The sequence below is a fragment of the Phacochoerus africanus genome, chromosome 9, assembly GCF_016906955.1.
Source record: "Phacochoerus africanus isolate WHEZ1 chromosome 9, ROS_Pafr_v1, whole genome shotgun sequence".
Lineage (NCBI taxonomy): Eukaryota > Metazoa > Chordata > Mammalia > Artiodactyla > Suidae > Phacochoerus > Phacochoerus africanus.
The window spans coordinates 124,269,933-124,290,553 of NC_062552.1; the positions used below are offsets into that span (position 1 = coordinate 124,269,933).

General features: G+C 58.6%; 1 long non-coding RNA gene across 2 annotated transcripts; it reads left to right on the forward strand.

Annotated features, from left to right (window-relative positions):
• The first annotated feature begins 880 nt into the window (after nt 1-880).
• On the forward strand, nt 881-20,202 carry LOC125135566 (uncharacterized). 2 transcript variants are annotated; one of them, XR_007136999.1, is made up of 6 exons: nt 881-968; nt 3,835-4,558; nt 6,128-6,522; nt 10,698-10,835; nt 19,502-19,578; nt 19,876-20,202. It is a non-coding gene; the product is annotated as an uncharacterized LOC125135566 (long non-coding RNA). The 2 variants fall into 2 exon arrangements; XR_007136998.1 differs by lacking the exons at nt 881-968; nt 3,835-4,558; nt 6,128-6,522 and adding an exon at nt 6,771-10,609.
• The last annotated feature ends 419 nt before the right edge of the window (nt 20,203-20,621 follow it).

The window sequence follows — 20,621 nt, forward strand, 5'->3', positions numbered from 1 at the left end:
GTGTGTGTGTGGGGGGGTTCAAAGTGTACGTGTGGGGAAATGGTCTCAAATTTGTGGGTACCCTATGCATCTTCTTGTGGGACCTAGTCCTCCTTGAAAGAATACTTTCGCTATAGGGAGATGGCTTGTGTCTACATTATTACAAGCCCGGTAAGGGGGGGGGGTAACCCCTCGTTAACGTGGAGGAAACGGACACCCCCCCCCCCGCCGCCGCCCCAGCGGCGGAGGAGGGAGCATTGCAGGATTCTGGGTACGCAGGTTGCAAGCGGCAGAGCCTGCGACTCGAAACACCATTTTTCTGACTCGGAGCTGCTGTACCGCCGAGTCTCCCAATCGCAAATGGACTGGGGGACTAAAAGAGGGTGACAGCCGCTGGCTTATATTGGGGTACCGGTTATCTTGCCTGGGGCATTTTGTTTTCCAGGACAATAAGCAGAAAGCATCATCGTCTTTGCCTAAGCCGCATCCTCTGATAGAGGTTCCGAAACAGCCAGGTGTGTGATCTGCTGCGCCAGCACCCCAGCTCTACCCTCGGCCCGCCGCCTGAGGAAAACCAGCCCTTGTCCAGTTCCCCCGGCAAATCGTGCACAGAAATCTCCCCGCCCGGCGCACCAGGCTCATGCAGGGAGAAAGCACCAGCGCGCTCAGGGTGTTGGTCATGGCGGCGAGGGGCACTGCGGCAGAATTTTTTCCTCCCTTCTTTGCTGCAATCTGGGTGCGGCTAGAGCAATTTGTCATAGAATCTGGGGGGCTCATTTTTCCGGCCAATCGCTTTTGGAGAAATGAGCGCATTGCAGCAGAATGCGCTGACGTCAGAGACCACCCCTTCTGCGCCTCCATATAAACCCCACCCAGCCAGCCCCTAGCGCAGACGGCGGAGAGCTGGGATGGAGCGCGCCTTGGCCCGCTGGCCTTGGCTGCAGCTCCTCGGGAGAGCCGGGGCGCCCACGCGAGAACCTCCCTACCTGGTGAGTGGTTGGCCATCCTTCGCCGGAAAGGATGTGCAAAAGGAAGACGACATCCCTTGCTGGGTTGGACAATGTCCTTCGGGACATGCGGCGAGATGGATGCCTGGGACCTTCTCCCGAAGGCGGACTCTTCGCCTGGTCCCCGAGCATCGGCAACGAAATTCTGTCAGGAGGAAAATCTCGAGGCGCATTTTCCTGGGGGAAACCAGAGCTCCTTTCTGGCCCAGTCCTTGAGGGCAGGCTGGCCGGTAGGGGCTTAAGGCATCATCAGACGAGTGGGAGGAATCCGATCAAGCCCCTGTCAGAGGCCAGCGTGCCGCAGTCACTGGGGTCCAAACCCCAGATTTTCTGTGCCCGAAGCTACCTTTGGAATCACGGGTGGTGGGAGATATGGCGGCGGATGCATTCTGCATGCTCTTCGGGTTAGGGGTGGAAAGCACCCGAAAACAAGAGTCTCCCGGGCACATTTTCCCGCTAGTTTCTGGCCAGGTTCTTGGTGGCCGTGGGCGTGAGGAGTAGAGGTTCCTATCCGCTAGGGATTGCGAATCCAAGCACACAGGTTAGTGCAAAGCCGACTCCAGTCAAAATGTGGACAGTACAATTGCGAACTGATATCAGGTGGTTTATTAAAATAGTGGAGAGAGATGGCGCCCAAGTGCAAACCTGCCCGAAGCCCCCTAGGACGAGGTGTGTGGAGAAGGGCTGCTAGGGGGAGGGTCAAATAATTGGGGGCGCAGGCAGAGCAGAAGCAGGGGATGGGTTGGGATGGAGAGAAGGCCATGTCCTTGGGCCATGTCAAGAGGGAAGAGAGAAATGCAGAAAAGGGGGCGTGTTGGGGGGGTGGTCTGGCCACTGGGAGCTGGGAATTGGGGGTCGGGGGTCTTTTCGGTGTTGCGTGATGGTCGCTGGAAGATTCTGACATGTTGTGGGCTTTCACTTTTGATGAAGTCGCCTTTTGCCGTTTCCTTTGTCCCTGTCAAGCCCACCCCCACGCCGCCCCCTCCCCACCGTGGGCCGGCGGGCTTGGGGAGGGGGAGAGTGAGCGGGTTGCTACGTGGCAGGTTTCTGGAAGGTTTTCTTGCTGGCCGCCAGAGGGCGCTGGAGGCACTGCGGAATTTTGGGGGGCGGGGTGGGGAGGGGAGGTGGCCTTTGTTCTCCTGCTGGAGGGGGTCGGGCACGGGATTTACTGGAGGATTCTGGATTGATTTACCTAAGGGAGAAATGTTTTAAGATCCCCGGGTTCACCCGGGAGCTGTTGCAGGGTTCGCCCTGGGCAGAGATGCCGTGATTGGCACTGGTTGCGTGACTTGGGGTGCCGTGGAAGAGTGTGGACGCAGATTAGTTTATTTCGGTGGGTTTTGGTTTTGAGGGTCTAAGGAAGGTGTGGGTGATTGGAATAGGATGAAGAGGCTGTAAAATGGCTTATTAGGCGCCATCATGCAGGGGTCTTGAAATTCTTACTGAAGGGAAGCAAGATGGGGGCGGGTGGTCAATGGCAGTCTGGATAATTTTAGGCAGTTTTGGCCGCTTTTATACTATTTTCTAGTGATACCATGTTTTGTATCATGTGTCCAGAGAACATATATGAGTGAAAATGGTGTACTGAGAACTGGGCCTTTATAGTTTTAATTAATTCATGTTTAATTGCATTTTCTGGAGGTTGGAGCCAAGGTTTCTGTGTTTTTACCTATTAAAAGTGGAATCGTGTTCTGGCAAGACCCTTATGGCAACTTTCTCCTTGAAATCTTCCTGTGTCTCTGGTGCAAGATGACTTCCACAGTTGTGGGGCGCAGAAGGCCCCCAGGATGCATGTGCGTGTGTTGGGGGGGGGGCGGCTGCTGCCTGATGTCCACAGGTGGATTCTAGCTGGTGATGGCAGGCGTGGAGTTTAGGGGACATTGCGGCTCTGCGCGGTGGCCTGGGATGGGCTGTGCCCACCTTCCTAGCCTGAGACCTGTGGGGCTCCCCCTCCCCGTCACATCTTACGCCAGCTGTGCCCCTGGCAGCTGCGGGCCAGGCGCGGAGGGGGGGCTCAGGAGGCTCCTCCTGCGCGCGCGCAGCAGGTGGCTGTGCTCTTGGGTTCTGGGTGCTGGGCGCGCGCCCCCTAGCGGTCGATGCCCGCAAATGGCTCTCGGCCCGCTGGCGTAGGCTTCAGGTTGCGCATGCGCACACAGCGAACACTTGTGCCCTGTCAATCAAGTCTTCCTTACCCCCTCCCACTTCTCTCCCTCCTCCCCTTTTCAGTTCTCTCCTCCTCCCCCTCCCACTGCTCCTCTCCCTCCTCCTCCCCTCCCTCTTCTCCCCTTTCCCTCACTTCCCGCTTCCTTCATCCCTCCCATTCCCTCCTCCCTCCTCTCCCCTCCCACGTCTCCCTCTTCGCTCCTCCTTCCTCCTCTGGCTCGCTGGCTGCCCCCTCCCTCTCCCTCGGCTGCCCCTCTCCTTCTTCCTTTGCCTGCCCCCTCCCTCCCGCCGCCCTCTCTGAGGTTCCTGAGCGTCAGAGGTCATCAAGATGGTGTCAGTCTGGCCCCCTCCCATGCCTTAGGGTCTGTCTTGAAGGATGACCTCATCCGTTTGCCTCTCTGGCTTCAAGGACCGCCTGTGGATGCCAAGCTGACGCCAAGGTGCTTGCCGCCCACCTCCACCTCATGGTACCTCAGCCCTTCCTTGTGGCAATTTATACCTAACGTGGCAGGCAGACTCCCCCACCCCAGCCACCCTCTTGGTAACACCCCCAGACCCATTAGGCCTTTAAAGGCCATTTAAAATTTTACCTCATGACTTTTCGTTGTAATTAACTTACTTAAATTTTAATGAATGCCTAGATTTGGGCTTGTAAGTGTGCCCTCTAACTTTTGATCAATTGCAGAGGACGCTGGGAACACGGATTCCTGGATCCCACCAGCCTACGAAGCAAGCCACGGGCAGCGACCCCTGGGACCAGGACAACGAAGGAGGAGGACGACCAGAACCGACCAGCCAGCCCCCTTGGCTAAAGGCTTAAACCAGTGCCCTAGTGAGGGGGCATCGGTCGCCAACCCCTGACCTTTGCTATGCTTCTGCCTTGTTGCTCTGATACTTGCCTCTATGTCTCTGCCTGTGATAACCTGCCAGCGCCCTGGAGGGTTGCCACCCCCAGGGAGGTGTCAGTCTTTCTCGCTCCACTTGTTGTCGCCCGAATGACGTCCTGAACGGAAGGGTCCCTTTGGGAACGTCTCGGGAGGCCGACCTGGGCCAAGGGCACAACCAGCATCTCACTGGCAATTCCAAGGCCCTGGGTGGGCTTCTGGAATGAGCATGAGCCCCGACGTCATGCCACGGAACTGCCAGGGGCAACCCCCCCTCCTTTGAGCTCTCCCTGTCCCTCCTGGGGGGACAGGGACGAGAAGAGCAGTCTCCCAGGGGGTTGTGAGTATTGAATGAGATGAAGCCACCTCAGGCAGGGCCAGGCATAGAGGAGGCAGTCGGCAAATGTTTGTTGATAAAGTTTGGCCAATCAGTCCAGCCCCGGCCCGCTCCCGTGTCTCACCGTCTCGTTTATTCTCCCACAGCACTCCGGATGGCCCCTGGCCACGGGGCTCTGCCTGCACCAGGTAGGGCTCCACCCAGACGGGCGTCGGGCTGACATGAGTCAGGGCACGCACTGTGCCTGTGGTCATTTCTAGAACTTTCTGTGTTCTCGGCCTGCGTTGTTACTGCGTCAGGCATACGTGGGAGTGAGGTGGGCCCACTGACAGAGGAGTATGAATTTGGCTTCGATTTGAGTAATTTTAAAAGGTGGGGGGGCAAAGCCCCCCCAGCCCCCACCCCAGGGGCACAGGACTGATTTACGTGTCCTGAGGTCCTGAGGCTGGAGGAGTGTTAGCATCTTGTCACATTGCTGGCAAGAGAAGGGGTCCGAGTTGGACCCTGGGTGCCCTTTGTGGCTGCCCCTTACCCCCCCTGCCCCAGAGTTCTCCTGAGCGCTCTTTGATTTCCAATCAAACATTTGACAGTGGGACAGCCTGTTTGAAATCCCAGCTGCCCAGGGTGGTCTCGGGGGGTCTTGGGTGGCCCCAGTGCTGGTACCATGAGCTGGGACCACCTCTCAATAACGGTGTGACCTTAAATACGTCGCTTAACTTCTCCGGGTCTCAGTTCTTTTCATGGCCTAAATGAGGATTAGGGGAAAAAAAAAAAAAAACACACACAAAAAAACACCCGCGTTTATCTACCCCACAGGGTGCTTTGGAAGGCCAAAGGATGTAACTGCTATGAAAGCGCTTTGTCAATTGCTGGGGAAATTGCGAGATGCTTCACACTGGGGGGCTGTCCCTCATTGTCCCACACTCAGCCCTGTCCCCCCTCCTCACCCCAGGAATACCAGCCAGCACCCCATAAATAAATTCCGGAATAAGTAAAAACAGTTAAATCAACAAACATTTTCTGCACCTCCTACCATATGCCCAGCCGACCAGGCCTGATGAACACAGTCTCGCGGGAGCTAATTGGGGTCCTCGTTTGACCGCCACTTTCTTCTCGTCCCCTTTTAAGCCAACCAGTTTTGTCCGGACGAGACAAAAACAACGGGGCCCGCTTTAGAGAACCGGGGCTTGGGGTCCACAATGGCTCCCAGACTTCTGAAAGGGGCTGATTGGATTATGCGGCAAATGAAGGTGGAAGGATGACTTGGAGGGTGACAAATGAAGTGGGCGGAGATCTGCTGTGAGTTAATCCAGGCCATTAGGAGGGACCTTTTGTCTCCCGAGGCTGGCAGGAGCTTTTACCACTGGGTCTTACATCCTTAATGTAAGGACGCATAATTTATGGTCCGTGAAAACCCAGGCCCTGGTGAGATCTGAGCGGGCTGTAAAATTGAGCGTCCGGGCTACCAGGGCGTGAGGACAGCGGAGGGGGGACGGTGGTGTCTCCCTTTGCAGTTGGCAAGGGCCTTTTCGCAACCATCCATTCACGTGAACCTCACAACTCCCTGTCCCGACCCGGGGCTGGCCTGCGCCTCTGCGGGGAGCAGAGGCCGTCAAGGGCATCCCAAGGGAGCGTGTCCCCCCCCCCAGCCCCTCCCATCTCGACGAGGCCTTCCCTCCCTCTTCCTAACCTGGCCTTCTCTGAGCCTCCAGGCGACCCCTGCCTCCTTTCTCGTCACTCTCTCTTTCCTTTCACAGCCAAGCTTCTCGAAAGGTCTGTCTTCACTCGCTGGCTCTCTTGCTCACCTCCAATGTCCTCTCCAACCCACTGCTTCTTGACCTCTACGCCGTCGAGCGGCTCTCGCGAAGGTAATGACTTTTCTGGAGCTTCACCCCCGACACGTCTCTGGCGCACGGACACATGGACACACAGACACACGCTCCGCAGACACATCCGGTCTTCCTCGTACATGCCCTGTGGCTCTGACTCCCTTCTGTTGACAGACGCCCCCCTCTCCCCTCTCTGGAGACGTCTTAGAGTCCCCTGCTCCTGGCCCCTGTCCTTCTTAGCCTCTCCCAGGAATAGCCAGACCTCCCACCTTCTGGAACCTGCCTGGGTTGGAGTCTGAACCACTGAGCGCTGAGGCCTTGGGGTAGGTCACTGTTTTCCAGCCACCTCTTTCTCAGTTGCGGAAGTGAGGTCTTTCCCTAGCAGGCCCGGCGGGCTCTCTTGCAGGGAAGGACCAGGGACTTGAGGTCAAGAAAGGGCTCGTGGAAACATGCAATTGGGATTGCCATCAGCTTTTTCTCACAGGTTAAGTGCCCTCAGGGAGGACCAGCGAGAGAAGCCGGGGGAGGGGGGGGGTGGCGGGGGGCAGGGAGGGGGAGAAAGCAAAAAAGAGAAAGGGAAAGGGAACCAAGGACCAAAAAAAATAAAAGTGGGGAAGGGAGCCTTGGAAAAGATTAAAACCCACCCCAAACACAGGAAAGTTTTCTTCTTGGGTTAGGCGCGAAGAAAGTACACGGGGAAAAAAGGTTTTAAATTGATGATCCCAGCGACAAATCCCAGGAGGCTTGCAAGTCAACTCGCCCCATTTTGTGTTTTTAACTCCTTCTGTCAGGTCTCACCTCTTTACCTTCTGCATCCCAGTTAAACCCTCCTCGGCCCCCTTGGCTGGTGATTAAACTCCGAAGGTACACGGGGTCTTTCAGTGAATGAACGGCCGACAGAAAGGGCCCCGCCCCGCCCCCCAGCTGCGTTTTTCATTTTTCCTCCACTTCGTGCCCTCCATGAACACAGGGCTAATCTTGGGCCCTTGTCGAGGAAGAGGCTGCTGAAGTAGCTGCTGAAGTAGCTGCTGGGTTCCAATATTCAACTCACAAGGCGCCTTCTTTGTCTGAGAAGGAAAAACACACTGGTCACCATAATAAGGTGAACTGGTGGCCGTGGGGCAGGGGCCACGGGCCTGAGGCCACCCTTGAAATATGGGGGCCGGAGCCCAGTGTCCACCTGCTCCCCATTTGTCTCTGCCTCTGTCCCTGCTCGCGGCCCCATCCCGCGGGGTTGAAAGCTGAAGGCAGCTCCGGGCCACGGATAGGGCTGCTTGGTAGAAAGTTCCTTTGTTTGACCCCTCAGTGGGCCGGGGCGAGCCAAGCCCTGGGGGTGCTGTTTCCAGTCCTTGCTCGTCCCCGACCTGTTTCAGGACTGCCTAGCATGAAACATTTGAGATTCTCAGAGGAGAGAAAGTCAGGTCAAGGGTGTGGACCCTGTGGCATTATCACGGAGTCAGTGGCCAAATGCCCCGTCCAGGTCAAGAAGTGAGCGGGCAGTGGTACCCACAGCCCCCCTCCCCCCATGGAAGGGCACGATTCAGGCTCGCATTTGGCCCCCACACACTGATGAGACTGAGGTTCAGAGGGCCAGACGTTTGTCAGGATCATTCAGATCTGACACGAGAACCTGTCGCCACTCCTACCCCCCCAAACGTCGCCCCTCCCCCATATGTCCTGGGCCCCACCTGAATCCCCAGTCCCCCCCTTTCTGTCCTGATCCTTGACCGCCAGCGTCCATGAGTAGAAACCTGCCTGTGTTTTTTTTAAGTTGTCTTTATTACAGTTAATTGACAATGTCCTGTCAATTTCTGCAACGCCGCAGAGTGACCCAGTCACACGTAGACAAATACGTCTGTGCTGTCCAGCAGGGAAACCTGCCCTCAGGAATCCTGAGTTCTGGGCATTTCGCCCCCTAAGGTCGCTGAATCAAGGTTAGATCACGCCAGTTAATTTCCAGGCTCCAGCGAGATCTTCAGCCGAACAGAAAAAAACTAAAGGAGATGTGAGATGTTTGGAGCAAGAAACTTTTATTAGGTGAAAAGCCCTCCCTTCTTGAACTTAGCTGTTGGCATGCGTGGATCAGAATTAGATGCTCTTTGCAAGTTAGCAAAAGCAACCCTAGTCCCCTCCGCTAAATGCCATCAAAGGATGTCCAGGGGGCCGGTTGGGGTGACCGCCTCTTTTGGCGGCTGTGACCCACGTGTTGCCCGGACCTGGGAACTGGATGAGGGCGAGCACCTCTGAGAGTAGGGATCCCACGAAAACCTACCCTCCGTGCAGCTTTTGCAGAGTAAAATAATAGAGCAGTTGCTGGTGTTTCTAAAAGGATTTCATTTTATTAATTTGTTTTTATTACTGTTGATTCACAATGTTCTGTCAAGTAAGAGGATTTATTTTAAATAGGAAAAAAAATCCATAGGACCGTCAACTACATACCAATAATGAAAACATGCCCCAAGTCCTGAATATTCTGGCATTTGAGAACCTGGGGAGGGGTGCAGGCAGTTGTGTGCTGAGCCCCCCAGCAGAGGGGTCTGTGTGAATTGCTTAGCCTCGGGTGTGGAGGGGCCGGTTTTAACTTGTGTCCTTGTTTCTGTGGCACACGGGACCCCTGCGCCCCACTCTCCAAGCCCAGAGGTCCTGCCAGGCTTCCTGCATTGGTCTTCCGACTCCCAGGGCCCACTGGTCCCAGAATCCATCATGAAATCAGTCCTGGAGGCTCAGGAGTGAGGCCAGGAGACACCCCCCTTTCTTCTGATTTTCCATTTTGTTTTTTGTTTTTTTTCTGCTCTTACTGCTCTCCCTCTGTTCTCCACCCTGGCTTCTCTCCCTTACTCCATCACCATGTCCTAGTCTGGTCCCCTGGGGGTGCCCGAGTCCAGCCCACTCCTCCTTGGGGTGTCCCAGCACCAGCCTGGCACCAAGTGGGGTTCAGTAAGAGTATGTGGGATGTCTGCTTGGACAGGTGAGTCAATGAAGGAACTCGACTGCCCGACTCAGCTGCTAGACGGGAGTTGTGGGGAACGCAGGGAGTTGCAGGTCCGGGGGGAGGGTGGATGTGCTTTCCCTGAGAGGAGTGGGCGCCGCCCACCCCCAGCCCCATTTGAGTGGGGCCTCACCAGTCTCACCCCTTCATTCACTCATGCGTCCACCCCGTCATCCAACAGTTGATCCTTACTGAGCAAGCCCACCGCCTGGCCCCGGGCTGGGCACCTGCCACGCTAGGGCGTCCCTTGATGGCCTCTACCTCCCCAGGAGGGTGGGCCGGGGGGCTGCTTCTGCTGAGAGTGGCCTTGCGACTCCAGGGCGCTGGAGCAGCAGCTCCTGCTCCGGAGAGAAGGCAGCGGGAGGAGGGTGCGAGGGGTGGGCTGGTTTGCCTCTGGCCAGTGGGCCCCCTTTTCAGTCAACTCCTCCCTCCTCCAGGGGGAGCCTTGAACCTGCCCTTCTCTAGGGCTCTGCTGCCGGCCCGAGCCAGCCCCTCCTGCCCTCTTGGCCTCCCCCTGTCCCCCAAGACCCACCCCATGGCTGAGTGCTGATGACTCTTCTGGACCCTCAGCCCTGAAGTTCAGGACTGAGGTGGGGGCACAGGGACAGCTGTGGTTCATGTGTGTCCCCTCGGGCTCTGGTCCCACAGGTCTCCTTCTGGAGTTGGGGTCTATGAGCTGGACCCCTCCCTCCGTGACGCCTTCCTCCCTCCTCTGCGCCCCCAGTCGTTGGCTGGGGCCTGTCCAGGGCAAAGGGCAGATGACTGGGGGACCTCCGGGGAGCGTTGCAGGCTCTGCCGAGGCCTGGCTGCCCACCTGTTCTCTACCTGGCGGCTCCTTCCCTGCCTCCCTCCCCCCAGCCAGGGTGCCTGCCCACCTGGAGCTCTGCTTGCCCGGCCCGCCCTTCTATGCCCCCCGTCACTGGGCTCAGGACCTTCTGGGTCCTGGCTGTGCCGCCCTCTGCCTAACAGGTTGTTTTTCCTGCTGCCTCGCCCACCTCCCACCTGCGTGCCTTTTGCCCTCCCCGTCCCCCGGTGCAAGGAAGCCCTCCCCGCTCAGGGCCACCCAAGTTTCCAGCGGGTCTCCGGTGCCCCGGGATAAGGCCGAGCTGGCCCGCCACCTCCCCCGGTCATCCTCAGATGCCTCTTCTCCTGGCCGTGGCCTCTCAGGGTCTCAATGACGGTGGGCTACAACCAGATTTTTGTCCTGCTCCCCTCCCCACACCCCCTAGACCCCTCGTCATCGGGTCCTGCTGGGCCTGCCCAGATGGCTGCCCTGTCCCCCTGAGTCCCAGGCCCCGCCCCACCCCAGGCCCCATGGCCAGTCTGGGGGCTGCCACCCGGCCTGTCGCCTCTCTTCTTGCACCTCTTCCCATCACGGCATCCCCACGAGCCACCTCCCTCCACAGAAAGCCAAGCCGCAGGTGAGACTGGGCTCTGTGCCCTTTCTTGGGTGAGGCTTTTCTGGGGGGGCTTGCCTTGCTGTCGCCCAACTCTCTGCCTCCCCCCAAGGTCGGCCTGTCCTTGACGCACTGGCAGCGAGCATCGGCTGAAGAACCGGATGGAAGAGGCGGGAGAGTCACCACGGACCGGCGTTCCTTCAGGTCGGTCGCCTGGCGTCTTCGGGCTGCGACTCCTTCCCGGATCGGGGTGAGTGCCACCTTCTCTGGACGCCACCATCTCCCCAGGTTCAGCTCACATCCCTCAGTTCAAGACTGTACCCACTTGCGCTGGGAGGGGTCCCTGCCAGGATGGAGGCCTCTCCACGCCAGCCGTGGGGGCCTGGGGTTCTGGAAGCTGCCTGGAGCCGAGACCCTGGCCCCACGGAGCCCAGCGGGCGGCCAGCACGGTAAGTGGGGAGGGTCCACCTTGGGTCGGGGCCCCTGAGCATCAGCGCAGGCCGGGCACATGGTAGGTCCTCGGCAGGCTTTGTGTTCGCCCTCCTGAAGCCCGGCGAGTGGGCCGGTTTGGGGGCGTGGAGAGCTTGCCTGTCCTGTAGCACCAAAAACATCTCTCCCCACGAGCCGTGGATGCGTCGGTGGCCGTGGGAAGGGTGGTTTCTCCCCCACGGGGCTTTGATGACGTCCCATAGTCGCATGGTGGTTTTTGAGTGTGTTCTTCTCTTGGCCTCTTCTCCTCGCCCCTGAAACTGCCATGCGATGGGAATGTTTTTGTTTGTTTAAATAAAATCAGGGATGGCAGAGAAGAGGAAAGCGGGGACCACAGCCCGCCGTTCCCTCCAGGATGCGTCACTTGTTTATCTGGGCTTGGCTTCTTCAGGATGCGCTCATGGAGCCAGGGGGGCCCAGGGTTGGGGGTCTTCTGGGGGTGCCTCAAACCAGCTCAGCCGTAAGGACCGAAGGGTCTGGTTGGGGTGTCCTGGGAGGTTCCGTGAGGTGACGTGGCTCGTGTGGACAGGGAGCGAGGAGGCTCAGCTGAGGGCACCTCCCTTTAGGAGTCCCAGGGGTTGGGCCCATGGCGGGGCCTGGCCAGAGGCTCATGCAGGGGCCAGGGGTGTTTTCAGAGCCCGAAGCCCAGTGGGGTGTGGTTGGCTCCGTGCGCATGTCTGAGGCTTTCTGGGTAGCTGCTGGGGTGAATGAAAGTGCAGGTAGATGCCAGGGTGGTCCAGGTGGGGGATGGGAAAGGCCCGGAGCGGGGATAAGTGGACTCAAGTGCCCAGATGTCTAAGGAGGCTCCAGGGGCCCAGCGCGGTTTGCTAGTCCCCATGCCAGCACCCCTTGTCGCTTACGGGTGGGGTCTCTGTGAGAGGAAGGTGATGATGCCCTGGGCTCCGTGCCAGGCTGGGGTTCCTTCCTCTGTGAGCATTTCTTTAGGGGTGCTGCTGCCCAGGGGGCAGAGTGCTGCCCAGTGCTGCCCAGGGGGTCTCGGTTTCCAGGGAAGGTCCCATCAAACAGGTCTCTAGCCCTTCCACCGCCCCGCCCTTCTCCCCTGAATTGGAAATGGGGTGGGGATACTATTTTTCCACAAACCCATCAGAGCAGGCAGCCAGGGGGCGGGGAGGGGGCAGGGGCTGACGCCTGGGGCGGCTTGTCTTTGCTCCTCTGAGCACCCAGCGGGCTGCAGGGGCGGGGGCAGGGAGATGTGCCCCCAGGGCTAACTCCAGTGAGGGGGCATGGAGAAGGCTCTGCCCTGTGGCATTGACTCCACAGCTGGCATTTGCTGAGCACCTGCAAACACAGGGACGTGAAAAAGAGACCTGGGAGGGGGTGGGCTCTGTGGCTCCATCACATCTGGAGCTTCCCAGAAAGATCCGGGGAGCTCGCGGGAACCAAGTGCCCGGGGCTCCCGGACCCCCCCCCCCCCGCAGGGACGTCCCAGGACTCAGGTGGGCTGTGCCAGGGGGTGGAGTCAAGGTGGAGGCAAGGCCCCGGCCAGCTCCAGACTTTGCCAGCTCCCCGCGGGCCTCCGGGCTGTGTTCTGTTTCAGGGACACTTGGGAATGCTCAGTCTCAGGCAGATGCATATTTTGGGTTCTGTGTGTCGGTCGGGAGGCAGCAAACAGATACCAACAGGTCAAGTTCTCGATGGAGAAGTTGAAACATCACATCATCCATCAGCTCGTAGCCGATCATCCTAAGAATCGCAGAAAGCCCGTCATTAAGTGTTGCAAGAAACCATCAGTTTCAGGAAAATTCTGTTTTGATGGACTGGGCCGTCCTGAGCGGCAAGAGGATGGAAACGAGGCCCTGGCGGGCCACGTGGGCTGAGGACCACGGCCTTTGGGTGGGAGGGGCTCTCTGGCTGTTGGTCCTGGCACAGAGCTGGTCCCTGGGGCTGAGCGCTAACAGGTGGGTGAGGTAGCAGAGATGGTGGGGTCTTGCCTGAAAGCAGGTCCTCGGGTCTCACTGGCTCTGCCCCCGCCCCTGCCCGGGGTAGATGGCAAAGGGGCCCGGGAGTGTCGTTCAGCCTCCGTGCCCCTGGAAAGGAGGAAAACGCCCCCCTCGCGCCCCCGCTTTTCCCACCTGCATTTGCTCCTGGGGCCGAGCACAGCTTTCAGGGCCCCTGACCTAGTGCCTCCTGACTTGTGACTCAGACACCAAATGTATTTCCAAGCACGTCTCCAAATAATGTCAAAAACTGGCCAGACTGAAGGGCAACAGGACGCACGTGTTTCTTATTCATTCATTTACATGAAGTAAATGACACGTGTGGGTTTTTTTCTTTTTTATGACCAATCTGACTTCCAGAAAGAAAAGAAACAGTTCCCTGTCTTTAATGGGCTTGCTAATGAGTTTTTCCCTGAGAAGAGAAAGGTCGCTTTACGCAGAAGGGTGCGTGGAGGAAGACAGAGCAGGGTCCCCGAGGGTTAGAGGGCCGCAGGCGGGCTCGAACCCTGCATGGTCAGCTGGATCAGGAGGGCCTGGGGCGCTGGGTGCATTTTCTTTGGGGAGGACTGGACTTAGCTAGAGGCGAGCACGCCCCACACACTGGTCCCCCTTTCCCTTTGCGCCTCTGAGCCTCGTCCTCTGTCCGAAAGGAGGAATAGGGGATTCTAGCCTGGTCTCCCATTCCTGGTTTGAGCAGATGGAAAATTCTGGAAAAGAGTCATATCTTTCCAAATGAGGCCATCTCAAGCCTGGGGTCCCCATGTTTTTTGTCTGGTTTGTTTTTGGCCGTGGCGTGCAGCGGCTTCGTGTGGGATGCCGGTTCCCAGACCAGGGATTGAACCTGGGCTGCAGTGGTGAGAGAGCCAAGTCCTGACCACCAGGGGTTCCCAGGGCATCCGTTTGGCTCTGCTTAGGGAAGGAGGGACAGCTTGCATTCCGGGGTCGGGTGCCAGGGGGCAGCCCCAAGTCCCGGCTGCTTCCATGTGGCTTTGAGAAGCAGGGTGCTGCAGAGGTAGGCTCCCTTCCTTTGTGTGGAGGGGGGCAGTGTTTTGGAGCCAGGAGAGGAGGGAAAGGGGGAGCCACTGGGAATCCACTGGGAGGAGGCCCCCCACTCCGCAGTGTCCCCCCCCCCAGGCACCCCCTCGCGGCAGGAGGACACAACAGCGGGAGGGGTCTGACGTTCACTTGGATCCAGCAGTGGGGGCGGGTCCCCTCATCTGTGCCCAGGAGAGCCGCCTGGTGCCTGGGAGGCCCATCTTGGCGATGCCCACACATCTGGGAATTTCTGGTGCTTCCAAATTTTAGACATTTGGCCCCCAGCCCAATCTTCACTGTGGAAAACCCAGGGCTGGAGCTACGCTTTGGGGAGCCAAGTGCGAGGGCCTTGGCCTCGTGAGGGACCAGTGGGCAGAGCAGGTGCCGGGGGTGGGGGGAGCTCAGGCCGGTGTAGGCCCCGATTTTGGGGGTGGGGGTGAGAGAGGAATTAATTAAGGGAGAGGAGGGTGGTGGAGGGTGTAGTCGTGACTCTCTTAATTGCTCTCCAATTTCTTTGGGCTTAAAAAAAATCCAGATGGAGAATTCTTAAGTCCTCCTTCCTGGGAGTCGGGGAGGGGCGAGGAAGGCTGCCCACCACCTTTGCGTGGTGAATAGGGTCTTTGGCAGGGGCTTAAGGAGGAGACTCTTAGCCTGGGATCTCCCAGGGCGTTCAGATGGGAACAAAGGCCCAGGCAGAAAGGAATGTGGGGCCCCCGTGGAGACCAGCCACCTGGGGTTAATTGGGAGGCTGAGTGCAGATGAGTTTTCCCAGGTTCTCTGAATACATTCTCTCAATAGAAGGTGGCTTTTCTTCACATGAAAAGAAGGAAACCTCAATTACCTTCCCCTGAAACAGAGGGGGTGTGTGTGTGTGTTCCCTTCGGGGGCTGACGCGGCCCCTCGCCCTTGTGTGTGTGTGTCGTGAGCTCCAGGCACAGACAAGAGGCGGCACAATGCACGTCTCACCAGCCACCCTGTCAGCGTGACCCTGGGCATGCCCGGCCTTCCCCGCTCCAGGGCTTGCTTTCTGCAAGTTTCTCAGAGTCTCCGTGCCTGTAAACAAGAGTTGCATCAAACGGGGCCTGGTGCCCGAGAGACAGCCGGAGACAGAGGTGGCCACAACTCCGGGCTGGAAAGTTGGGGGAGGACCCTCAGGGGCCAAGGACGGACCGCACGCCTGTGCTGGCTCCCCAGGCCGCAGCTGTGCGGGGCCTTCCGCCTTTCCAGCCCCTTCTCCGGGCTGTCCTGTGGGTGGGGATAGAGCCATTCCTACCAGGCTGAGCAGCTGGCGGTCCAGAGGGCTGGCCTCGGAGTCCGAAAGGGCCAGGGAGAAGGGGGACAGCAGGGCCCACGGCGGGGGGCAGCCCTGAGCAAGGGGGGGTCCTTAGAGTTAGAGGGAAAACTGTTTGTGCCACCACTGCCCCAAACTGTCTTGAGGGCTCACGCCCCTCTGGGGGAGTCAGGGGCAAAGGCCCTGCCATGAGTTGGGGGGACGAGTCCAGGGACCGGGTCTTGGCCACTGTCATTGTCACTGTGGTGTCTGGGGCTCGGTTTCCCCGTCTGTAAAATGAGACAGTAGCCTGTCAGGTGCAGAAGCAGCAGGGGAGGTCAGTGCTGGAAAGCGAGTGCCCTTTTACCATAGGAGGGGTCTGAGGTTCCCTGGCATCCAGACTGGGCCTCTACCAGCCTCCCGGCTGGGAGCAGGGCACAACCCTGCTGCTCAGGCCTTGCCAGTCAGGGAAGAGAGTTCAAAAGATTTTTTTTTTTTTTCGGCTATGCCCACGGCATTTGGAAGTTCCAGGACCAGGGACCAAACCAGTGCCAGAGCAGTGACACGAGCCACAGAGGGGACAGTGCTGGATCCTTAACCCACTAGGCCACCAGGGAACTCTAGGGGAGAGAGTTCAAATCGGGTGTTCAGGTGGCAGCTCTAGAGACCCGGCCCCAGCCTCTGCTCAGCTCCCACCATGGGGATGACCTTGGCCCGTGTCTCCAGCCCCCCGGGCCTCAGTCTTCCCATCTGTGAAATGGCGCTCAGTCACCCGAGGGCCCCTGGGGCTCTGGGTAGCGTCTCGCTGCCTCAGTGGGTGCCATGTGTTTAGAGTCCAAGGGCTGGATGTCACTGGGCCTCTGCCTTCCAAGCCTTTCTGCTTCGGAGATGAGGAAACCAGACACGGGAGGGGCCAGGGTTGGCTGGCCCTGGACGTGAAGCCCACGGCCCATGGCTGAGCAGGGTGACCGTCCCTGGCCAGTCCTCATGGTCAGCATTTTGTGAACACGCGGGACTCAGGCCCAGAATCAGCTGCCAGGGGCTGCCCACGTGCTGTGGGACAGGGATTACACTTTGCGGAAGCTTCTTCCAAACAGGTGGGCCGCCGGCCAGGCCTGGAGCACCTTGCTGGGCCTCGCTGTGGGCCTGGCCCTGTGGCCACAGCCCCGGGAGGGTGTGGCCGGCTGCACGGCCTTTTTGTCACGAGACCCTCGGCAACACCTCTGTTGGTGCCCCGGCTCGCTCAGCTGAGAACTTTCTGAAAAAGGCATCAGTGGCCGGGCCTCCCCTGGCTGCCCATCTTGGGCTCCGATTTGCAAGCAGCCCTCGGCCTGTCTTTGTGCTTCAGTGTGTGGTGATAAACAGCGCCCAGAAGTGGGCCTGTGCCTGGCGATCGCCGTGCTGGGCTGCGGCCTTTGTTTGGTGACCTTGGTTGCTACAATACCTGTGAGCTGAAAGGAGGAATCGAAAAATTGCCAGCTTCACTTAGACCCGCCGACTGCCTTTCCTAAGGCTGCCTCCGCGGCTCTGTCCATTAATGGTACACATATGCCAAATAGGCCTTAATTCTCTCTAATTGCCCACTCCTGAAGCAAAGAGTGAAATTCCAGGAAGAGGCATATATGTAAGCATCCGCCACAGCCCAGCCCCCTGAAATAAGAGGGCCAGTGGGGGCCGGCGAGGCGGTGGAGGGGGGGAGCGTGATTTCCAAAGATGTCCTAATTAGCTCCCCCATTTTCATAAATGGGCCCAGAACGTCCAGGGCCCTGGCCTCCACAAAGGCACAGGAAATGAGTTGTGCGAAGAGCTTGCATTTGTGGGGTGGTCGGGGGCGGGGGGAGCTGGAGGAGGGTGGTCTGAACTCAACACAGGTAGGAAGCCTGAGATCTGAGGCCAGGCCGATGACGGTCTGTGGAAACTCGTGGCTCTCGTTCCCAGAATCCCCGCTTTTATGAAAAATCACCCTGTGACCTCTTTCCTCGCGCGAAACATTCCCACGCTCTTTGTACCCGAAGACGTGCCAGAGCAATTGGGTTCTGGTTGCCTCCAGAAGAGAGGAACGCTTAACGTCTTGAGAGGCAGAGCTAGAATTTTCCAATCCTGTTAAGCCCCGGAGCGTGTTTGCGACGTGCCCACCCGTGCTTCCTGCGTGGCTCACGAGCTCAGCACGCGCCTCAGTGAGGCTGTCGCTCAATGGCCTGTGGACGCTGGAAGGGGGCCTGGTGTTTTCCTTTGGTTCCAGACAGTGGCTCCACCTGCGGCACCTCCGTCCGTTCCCATCACAGCCCGCGCTGCCGTGCTCCTCCGTCACGGCAAACCCCGGGCTGGTCCTGAAGCTTGGGAACTGAGGCGTGGCTTTGGCGGGGCTTCAGCTTTGCAGAGCAGCCTGGGGTTAATTACGGACGGTCAGGAGCTCGGAGGGTTCCTGGGGTCCCTAGGGCAGAAGCAGGAAAAAACCCAGATGCCCTGAGCTGCTTCTGATTTCCCCCAAGAGAACCCAACCAGAGCTACCCAGCAAAGCGCTTTCCCGGCTCTTAATCCCACGGGAGGTGCCGGGGCCTGTGGTCTTGCTGCGTGTTTGGGTCTGGAGTTGTTTTGGGCATTGTGGGACCGTAGTGATGATGAGAGGGCCGCTTGGGCACTCCCGGGCTCCTGGGGAGGGCTGGGAACCCTCTTGGTTGGCATCGGGCACAACACGGGCACCCAGAGGGCCCTTACAAAACCAGAGTCGGCCCTTGGTCACCCATGAGCTGCTGGCTGCTTAAAGAGCACTTCTTTCTTTATTTTAAAGACTTCGTGTTTCTTGGTTGTAAACTCAAGCAATTGAGGGAGAGCAGCGTTTGGGAAGCTCAAGGCCAGGGAGGGAATTCTTAGGAGCACAGGAAGTGAGACGCGGGTGTCCCGTGCCCTGGCCACGTCTTGGGTGCCCCAGCGAGTGAGTCACCGGACTGGAGGGACAGAGGCAGCCGGGGTGGGGGCGGGGCTGCCCCAGTGGCTTCAGTCAGGGCAGGGGCGTGAGGGCCTCTTCCTTCCTTGGGGTTCTCGCAGGCCCACGGGGCACTGTGCCCCCTTCAGGCTTGCCCCAGACTCTGGTGTTGCCCTCACCACCTTCCAGTGCTGTTCACACCTCAGCCGTCAGCCACCTCCTGTCAGCCATGCCTACCCCCCTGCACTAGTCAAAATCCACTCCCTTAAAATATTAAAAAAAAGAACAAAACGACGCTTTATTTTCCTGAGCAGTTGCATTATCTATCTATGTCTGCCACGCCCGCGGCATGCAGGAGTGCCTGGGCCGGGGATCAAACCCGAGCCACAGCGGTGCGTGGAGCCCTCAACCCCCTAGGGCATCAGGGCCGTCTTGAGTCATTTTAGATTTGCAGAGAGAGGGGTGCGTGCAGGGAATTCTCCTCAACCCCCGCCCCCTTTTCCCCCCATTCACATTAATGTGGCGCAGGCGTTCGAGTTGATGAGCCAACCTTGATAACCGCTATTAACTCGAGTCTGTTGTTTACATCGTTAGGGGGCACTCTTTGTGTCCTACCATCTATGGGTTTTGACAGGTGTAAAAACCTGGGTCTGTCATTATTCAACTCATTTTTTAAAAACAATTTTAAGGCAGCTGCTCGAGGTCAGAGACTGGTTGTGCCTGGTCGTGGCTTGTCTGTGGTGCTGTTGGAAATGCATACACCTTTGTCTGGGCAGCATCGTCTCTCCTCTTCCATCCTGTGGTTTCAGGACCCGCTTCCCTAGTCTCATCCAAGGCCAGCTGGCCAGTTGCTGCTGCTCCCTGAGCACTAACACTGGCTTGGCCGTGCCCCCACGGCGCCCTCCCTTCCAGGAAGCCTTCCAGCTTGGCTTTCGGTGTATCCAGCTCAGCTCTCACGCAGGCGGTGGCCCTAAACCTTTGGGTTCCACAGAACAGTGCTTTTGGCATCACAGGAAGTGCCAGCCAACCCTACGCGGGAGGCGTGTTCTATGCCATCACCCCTGTCCCAGATGTGGGGGATGCCGGGCTGGGGCGCTGGGCAGGTGAGAGCGAGTGAGCGCGTGCCATGGAGAGAGGCGTGGTTGGTTTCACCAGCTCCTCGCCTGCTGCGAGTTGGGGCGGCCCTGCCTCCGCTGGGCCAGATTCTGTTGCAGTGACTCGGTGCTTTCTCGTTCCAGCTGAAGCCATCATCTGGTTGTTCTCTGTCGGAAGGGACCTCAGACATGTGGCTCCTGCCCCCTCCAGCTCGGAAATCGTAAGTTGCTGGGGTGTGGGGAGCACATTGGTAGCTGGTCACCAAGGGTGGCAGGTTGCCACCCAGAACAGCCTGGTGAGAGGGAGTGGTGAGCGCTGGGTGGCGGTCCGCTCACGGGAGGTGGGTGCCCAGAGAGCCAAGCCAGGGGCGGCCCTGGGGGCTTGTGTTCTGAGGCCGGACCTCAGGCTCCTGTGTCTCCTCCGCGGCCAAAGAGTTCCCGAGGCGGCCTCCAGGGCCCACTGCGCCACGTGAATGGCCCTTTCATGACCGAGTCTCCCTTTGGCTCTTGTGCCGCAGGGCAGGCTAGGATGCAAGTGGCCTTGCTGGGGGGCCCTTCCAAGGGCCGAGGGACCAGCCTCTCGAACGGGCTCGGCGCTCCAGTGACCTTCGCGTCCCCCTCCTCCTTGAATTGTCTGGAAAACAGAATGGACAGATTTTCTGTCTTCAAAGTTTCCGGCTAAACCTCTTCAAAGTTCTTTATTGTTTGGGACTGAGACTGAGACACTCAGCAGTGCTAATGGGTAGTTCCTTTTGTATTTGCCCTGAAAGGCCAAAATATTTTTATATCGCTCCAGACAAAGCCGTCTATTTTAAGATGAACTCTGTCCGTCGTTGGCCACCGGGGAGACGGTGTCTGCCGTGTGTGTGTCTGTGTGCTCTCGGGTCTTGAAACGGGTTTCTCCTGGGGATGGCCATTCACAGGGGTCCAGGGGGAAGCGCCTGCCCCCCCGAAGGGGGACTGGGGAAGGGGGGACTGGGGCATCCCGCCCTAATTGCAGATCTGCCACCCCCACCCACCCCCACCCCATCTGTGTAGGATATGAGCCCCTGGGGCGGCGGGGGCGGGTTCTGGCTGCACTAACATTTCCTGTGCCTGCGCCTGCACCTGCCATGCGTATGTGTTGGGGACCGTGGGTTGTGTGCACCTGGGCGGTTAATTCAGTGGGAGGAGCTGGGAGGTCAGAGATACTGTGAAGGTTCTATTCTGGTTGGGAGGTCACGGCTGGGAGGTGTGACCTGGTCCAAACAAGCGAATGGATGCA